Source organism: Lactuca virosa, chromosome 8 (genome assembly GCF_052849685.1).
Source record: "Lactuca virosa cultivar CGN04683 chromosome 8, Lactuca_virosa_CGN04683_v6, whole genome shotgun sequence".
In the NCBI taxonomy this organism is placed as follows: Eukaryota; Viridiplantae; Streptophyta; class Magnoliopsida; order Asterales; family Asteraceae; genus Lactuca; species Lactuca virosa.
The window spans coordinates 43076455-43083852 of record NC_136433.1 but is presented as its reverse complement, the minus strand read 5'-3'; the positions used below and the strand labels follow the sequence as shown (position 1 = coordinate 43083852).

Below are 7398 nucleotides of genomic sequence, written 5' to 3'. Positions count from 1 at the left end.
TATGAAAACACTTATCCAACATACACAAAAACGACAAATACATAGGACAAGTACATTAAAAAATACATTGTGCGTCGGAAAGAAAATGAATTGTTGAATTGAAACTAATGGTTTGTGACATTTGTCATTACATAGTGTCATATTTTTAATATAACATATCTCATAAAGCAAAATAATCGTTGAATTGAAACTAATCATTCTTCGCCGAAAAGAAACGAATTACCGAAACTATTCACACTCGTCGCTTAGCGCGGGTAAACGGCTAGTATATATATATATATATATATATATATATATATATATATATATATATATATATATATATATATATATGCAGTGTGTAGCATCAAAATGATAAATACATGTTTGGGTTTCTCCTTCCATAGTTCCATTTGATTTGTTTTATGTTGAGATGAGCTTTTCGAGGTTGCAAGTGAATGTCTTTCTGTTGATGTACAAATAAATTGTTTCATTATGTTCCCATGCATTATTTATGTAATAAAGTAATTGTTTGATGTTTCATGTTTTCAGAGATGGCTTTGAAACATATTTCCACGCATATTATGACAAGATCGAAGTTGAAGATCATTTTAACCTTTTCAATTTTACTTTTTCCAAAGCCTCTACCCCGGTTCCTGGTAAGTTATGCATTCTTTTTTTCTTAAGTAGGTTTTCATGTTTTTTATGAATCCAAGTTATCATCGCAACTCATTGTGTACTTACTGTTAACGAAATCGTTCTATATATACATTTTTTATACAACTTAGAACACGAGATGAAATCTTCATTTGTATTTAAGATGCATATGTAGGATAAATATGTCTGCTTACTTTTCTAATATGTCTGCTTACTTTTCTTTTTCAATTGCAATGTTTAAATAATATTTTGTGTTGGTCCTATCAAATTAAGTTGCTTCGTGTTTGGTCCAATTGAAGTAATTGACCGTAAGTTTGTCTTCATCCTCTTTGTGCTAGAAACTTCCGTCGAAACAATTCCTACATTCGATTTCTGCCCCAATTTATCCTCTAAAGGTATGGGTTTTCTTATTCTTTATAAAATGATTTTAATTTCCATTTCTTTGGATTCGACTTCATACTAATGTAAATAAAAATTTCTTTTTTGAATTGATTTATGTTCAGGTTATTTTCCTTGAGTTTTTCTCCAAGTTTTGATTTCAATGTAAGGTTTCTCTTACTCTTTGTAGAATGATTTTAATTTTACTTAAATCTCCGTATGTATCTTTTTTTTATTTGTTTTGCTTATTGATTTTGCATCAACTAGACTTGAACCAATAAAAAACATTTTTTTATAGTTTAAATACTAAGAGATAAAGATACATCAGTTTTTGTATTCTTCTATATCATGGCCTCTGTAATTTGTTGTTGTAGTGCTCAAAGTATCCGTAGAGGAACTGGTTCATGTGACAGTTAGACTCTATGGTCCAAACATAGAGTATGTCATTGATTGGGAGAGGAAACTACATGTTAGAAATCCATAGAAATGATAATTATATATAATGAATATTGTTTTACCAACCGGTACATATATTTATTTTTATTTTTTCTATTTTATTAAAACACCTCATATCATAATTATTAATGGGAATAATATGTTATTTCATTCTTTTTCTGATAACTGGGGTCGGGGTTTAAATCCTATAAGAACAGAGCTCCCAAAGTTTGATTCTATTCCAAGCACTCCAACATATAACTATTCTGGTTCGCCTCCGGAAAGAATTTGTTCCAGAACCAAGGCCCATTTTCAGTTTTTGCTGATTCCATTCCGAGCACACCTGCTTATAGTAATCCCGATTCTCCTCATGGCAATTCTATTTCCTATTCCGTTTTTGAAGATGATTCAATCAATAACTTCTCTAGATTTGATTCCTTCAGCAACACTTCTCCTCATAATAACGGAATCGGAATCGACTCAGCAGTACTCCTCAAATAAGATTTTAAGACATACATTGGAAGAAAATAGGATGGAAATAGAGCACCGTATACTGAAAATCATGTGATGTATCACATTCTCTACTTCTTTGACTATTTATTCCATCATACTAACACCTAATTAGCACCACGACATCCATCCATGTGTAGATGTTTGTTGATCCTGCATTGGTTTGAATCCAATTGATGTTCCAAGGGCATGGATTTGGAATTTTCCAAGATGAACAGTGTACTTTGGGAGTTTTGTATAAACAATCTTCAAAGGTTTACCATATAAGTATTCTTGATATACTTTCAATTGCATCCTTCTGTTCTTATCTTCTCAAACAAAACAAAAGTTAGAAGCTGAAAAGTCAAAATGTTGATTCAGGAGCTATTTTAATGCAAGGATTTGCCAATTGGGTTGAACTTCCTACCACTATTGCTTCCAAAAAAGCAAATTTTTTTAGCAGATTATCAACATTGTGGACAAAAGGAGAAACCTATGTTAATGTCATCAATATTTTTTTGTAAGTTGCTCTTTTGTTAGTGTTGGATGCAAGTAATAGTAATGTACTCTCATTGATGCGTTTTAATGTCATCATACTTCCTGAAGGGTGTGTAAGTGGTGCTCCATGACTTTGGGCGTGTTTGGCAAAAGTAGCTGTTAGCTGGAAGCGGGTAGCGGGTAGCTGGTAACGGGTAGCGTGTAGCGGGTAGCTGGTAGCGGGAAGCTGTAACTTTTATTTGTTATATGAGTGTTTGGCAAAAGTAGCTGGAAGCTTTTGAAATATATAAAATTACATAAAAGGACAATTGGTTAAAAATAAATAAATATATAAATATATTTTTAAGGGTAATTATGGAAATTGATTTCAAAAGCTCAGTAGCGTTTTGTTAAACGCTACATGAAGTAGCTTTTAGATTTGTAGCGTTTTGTTTTAACTAAAAGCTAAACGCTCGTACTACCAAACGAAACTTTTTGTTTAAACAAGAGCGTTTTGTCAAAAGCTAAAAGTTAGAAGCTCCCAAACGTTTCCAAAAGCTTCATGCCAAACACGCCCTTTGCTCGAGCCTCATTACCTGGTTTCATCAGAAAAAGAATTTAAATACCTTCGCATGGGTCCCTACACTAGTATATATAATTTTTTTGGATGGATGATTTTAAAGAGGAAAATTGTTAAAATTATCCTTTTTAATCCTTTATAATTCTTTCATTTTTTCCCTAAAAGAACTTCACAAACACGTTTATCTCTCCTAATTATTTGATTTCTTTTCATAGCTAAAAAAAAAGCCTCACAATAATGCTTGGGTTTTCTTTGCATATCGGATTGTGCCCAGCCGCCCCCATTGCTCTTGCCTTATTTAAGAGTTAAGGCCCAAAATGATGCTGTTGCCTTATTTAAGAGTTAAGGCCCAAAATGATGATTTTTCTTAGTGGTAAAATTGTCATATGATTTAAACAAAATATTTATACTTGCATATTTATTAAAGCTTTAAATATTCATTACATACACATATCAAGGATAATCACTAAAATCACGAACGAAACAAAGTGTAAAAAACAGAATGAATATCTTTTTAGGGGTATCATAAAATAGTCACTAATTTTGTAAAATGAATTTTATCAAATTACTTTAATTTATAAAATTATTTTATAATATGTGGCGTAATGTTTCAAAGTTTGCTGTGTTTTTTATAATTTTTATTGTAAAATTCCTGTTATACGAAATTTATTTATTTTTTGCAAAAAAATAGAAGAGTTTATTACTTTTTACGGCAATCTTTTTTATGGAAAGGGTTTACAGCGATGATTATTCATAAAACAATTACTGTGGTTTCGTGTTTTCCCAATAATCAATTCTAAATTTCTAATAGATATTGAGTACAAGATTGTGTTTCCAAAAAACTCTTACATAAAACTTTTATGAAAAAAAATAAAGACTCTATCAGAGTCACTTATAGACCATATTGCACCAATTGAAATATATTAACACTCCTCCTTAGAGACGGGATTAGAGATGGGGTTTCGATGAGGATAGATAGGGATATATTAAGGTGTTGTTTGTTTTTCTTAAAAAACCTCTTCAAAACTCTTATTGTTGCGCGGCGCAGCACACGCACAACACTTTTTGTCCCGCAACAGTTTGTTTTTCGGAAGTCTTTGGGGCTTAAAACTTCTGCCCGTGTGCTTCTTGGGGAAGCACTTGTTGTACCTCTTTCCACCCCTTCAAACCTAAACCTAAAAAAATCCAATCCCAAAAAACAATCGGCCCTTTTTTTTTTCCAAAAATCTAACAATGACGTGTGTTGTTTTTTAAATAAGTGCCCATTGAAGTATATTTAATATTACGTTTATGGTCCTTTACTTATATACTATATTCTATTTTCATCCCTTTAACGTTTAATACATTAAATTTATATCCTTGTAACTGTTTTCTCCCATTTGATTTACATAAGTTAATTCATTTTAATGTTGTTTTTTAAATTAGGTTATTTTAAATTTTTAATGTCTGCAGCAGTCTGTAGATGTTAACAAAAACAAACACGCTTCTTATTACAGTCTGCAGTCGTTTGGTCCACCTCTTTTGCTACAGAGGTTTGCAGAGTTGGTCTGTAGACTTTTTGAATTTTTGCTTCGGAAAAACAAACAGCACCTAAGCCTCGCAGATGCAAACGCAAACTCTGATACCATATTAATTTTTTTCTCATAAATCAATTCTCATTAGAGAAAACGTATAAATTCATGTAATCTAAGAATATACATAACAATATACACTAATAGCAATTACGAAAATCAGACTAATTTCGATAAGTCTTTTACAAAATGCGTAATTATTTTGTCTTATTATCCATTTTAATCATTTTGTGATTAATCATCGATACAAATGTTGTCTAAGTTAACAAATTAAAACTAAAATTAACAGTGTGATCAGTCAATGTATTGTAAATATGCTATCGTTAATCACTTTGTATATAAATCATCACCTATTCGACATTTAAATGCATAACCAGGTGCGGTCCAAACGGATTTGTGGCCAATGAAAAAATAAATATGAGGTCCTTAAAAATTCAAAAAAGTATATTCAAATAACTAAATTTAATGCATATAATTTTAAGTGGTGGTAAAACATAATTGAAAATATAACATATCTCAAAAACTAATCATAGCTAAAAAAAATAACAACCTGCTTTTAATCTTTTCTACCCATAATAAAACAAATATAGCAATGAACTTATAATGTTTTACCTACAACAACAATATACTTCGATTTTACGATGTATATCAGAGTTATCAAATTGACCTCTTTAACAAATTCATCTTCATCAGCTGAAAATTGATGTTCATAGCAAGGGCAATCTATCACCCCTAAACTCAAACTAAAAAGAAAAAAAAAGATAGGAAAAGTACACAAACATAAAGACATTCTTACATAAAAAAAAAGGATAATGATATAAAAGTCTTTAAGTTTGATAGGAATTTGCAGATTTATCTTTTTTTTTTGTGGATTTTAGTTTCACTAAAATTGGATGTTTGCAACTTTTCTTTGTTTTTTTTTTTAATTTTAATATATTTTTGGTTCATTAAAGCCCTTACGTTTGGCATAAATATATTTTGAATTAACTACATTTAATGCATGTATTTTTAAGTGGTAGTAAAACATAGTTGAAAATAGAATATATCTCAAAAGTTAATCATAGTAAAAAAATAACAAAGTGCTTTTAGTCTTTTTCACCCGTAATAAAACAAATATAGCAATGAACTTATAATATTTTACCCACAGCAAGTCAACAACAATGTAATTCAATTTTATATATCAGAGTTATCAAATTGACCTCTTTAACAAATTCATCTTCACCGGCTAAAAAATGATGTTCATAACAAGGGCAATCTATCACCCTAAATTCAAACAAGAAAAAAATAAAAAATAAAAAGGTAGGAAAAAAACGCAAAGATAAAGACATGTTTACATAACAAAAGGGATAATGACATAAAAGTCCTTAAGTTTGATAGAAATATACTGATTTACCTTTTTGTGGATTTTAGCTTAACTATTAGCTTAACTAAAAGTGGATGTTTGCAACTTTTTTTTTTTTCAATTTTACCATTTTGTATATTTCTGGTTCACTAGAGCTCTTACGTTTGGCAGAAATGTTTGACTTTACCATTTTCCGGTTTATAAAAGCCCTTAAGTTTGGCATAAATGTTCAGTTTTATAGAGTAAATATACAAAAAAAAGTTGTAAAATTGAAGAAAAAAATGTTGCAAACATCCGGTCTTAATGAACTAAAATCCGCACATTCTATCAAACTTAAGAGTTTTTATATCATTATCCCGAAAAAAAATCATATTCAAATTATCTTTATCCAAAATGCCAAAAGATTATTACAAACTTACCAATAGTGAATACTGATTTGCTTCTTTCACTTCCAATTACCAATTGCAATAATGATTACAAAAGTGAAAAACATCACATATATTGAAAAAAAATAATAACTAAAACCCCATCTCAAAACCTCTAAACTCATACCAAAATTGCAAGATTTGGGGGTTGGCAATGTATATTCCGTTGAAACAAAGAATGATTGGAAACTCGAAAGAAATAATAAACTAATTGGAACAAAATAAGCAAAGAGAATTACATTTTCTCAACGACTTCGACATCATTAAGATATTGATAATATTTACCTTATAATAATCTTCAGAAGTTATTGATGATATTGATTTCGTTGAGCAAGCATCTCAGTTAAGAAATTGATAAATTAACCAGCATATAAAAATAAAACAATACCACATGACTGATTTGAAACCAACAATAAAATGTGAGTGAACTTGAAGTTGTAAGTTACGAAGAGACTAAAGACCTTGGATTTTTTTTTTTTGTTTCTTGAAAAACAAAGCTTCAGATAGTCGAACTTCAGTAAGGGGTCGTTTGATAGTTGTTAACTGAGTTAGAGTTGATTGAGTTAGAAGATGACTGAGTTAGAAGTTCTGACTGAGTCAACATCTGACTGAATTTATTCTGTTTGATTATTTATCGGACTGACTCTAGTGAATGATAAAAAAAATGACCATATTACCCTTATGTTGTGCAGGATAAAATAATTATAAAAATCCAATATGTAACATAAAATCTAAATAAAACATACATTATTTAAAATCCAAATATAAACTGTTATACAAAATACATTTACAATTTTACCAAGATCTTTTCACTTGGTTTCATACATCACTTTGAGAATTAATCTCGAACTTCATCTTCATCAAAAACTTTCATTGTAACAAAGAAGATAGGAACAGGGGTTGTTTTCCACTCAGAACTAAACAAACTATTTAATCCCAACATCATTGTTTGTTTAAAAGGCTTGAATCCTTCTGCAGAAACATTGCTTCTTGTCCCAAGTTAATTTGAAACAAAGTACAGTGTATCCACCCATTTATGTTGCCTTTTTTCCTTTTGACGAAATC

The 7398-nt window shown here is 30.0% G+C and overlaps 1 long non-coding RNA gene across 4 annotated transcripts; it reads left to right on the top strand.

Annotated features, from left to right (window-relative positions):
- Positions 1-551: 551 nt before the first annotated feature.
- On the top strand, positions 552-2775 carry LOC145134114 (uncharacterized). Of its 4 annotated transcripts, XR_013718922.1 has the most exons (6): positions 552-638; positions 975-1031; positions 1140-1179; positions 1668-2213; positions 2320-2458; positions 2545-2775. It is a non-coding gene; the product is annotated as an uncharacterized LOC145134114 (long non-coding RNA). The 4 variants fall into 4 exon arrangements; XR_013718923.1 differs by lacking the exons at positions 552-638; positions 975-1031 and having other exon boundaries at positions 1389-1801; positions 1893-2213; XR_013718921.1 differs by lacking the exons at positions 552-638; positions 975-1031 and having other exon boundaries at positions 1389-2013; positions 2100-2213.
- The last annotated feature ends 4623 nt before the right edge of the window (positions 2776-7398 follow it).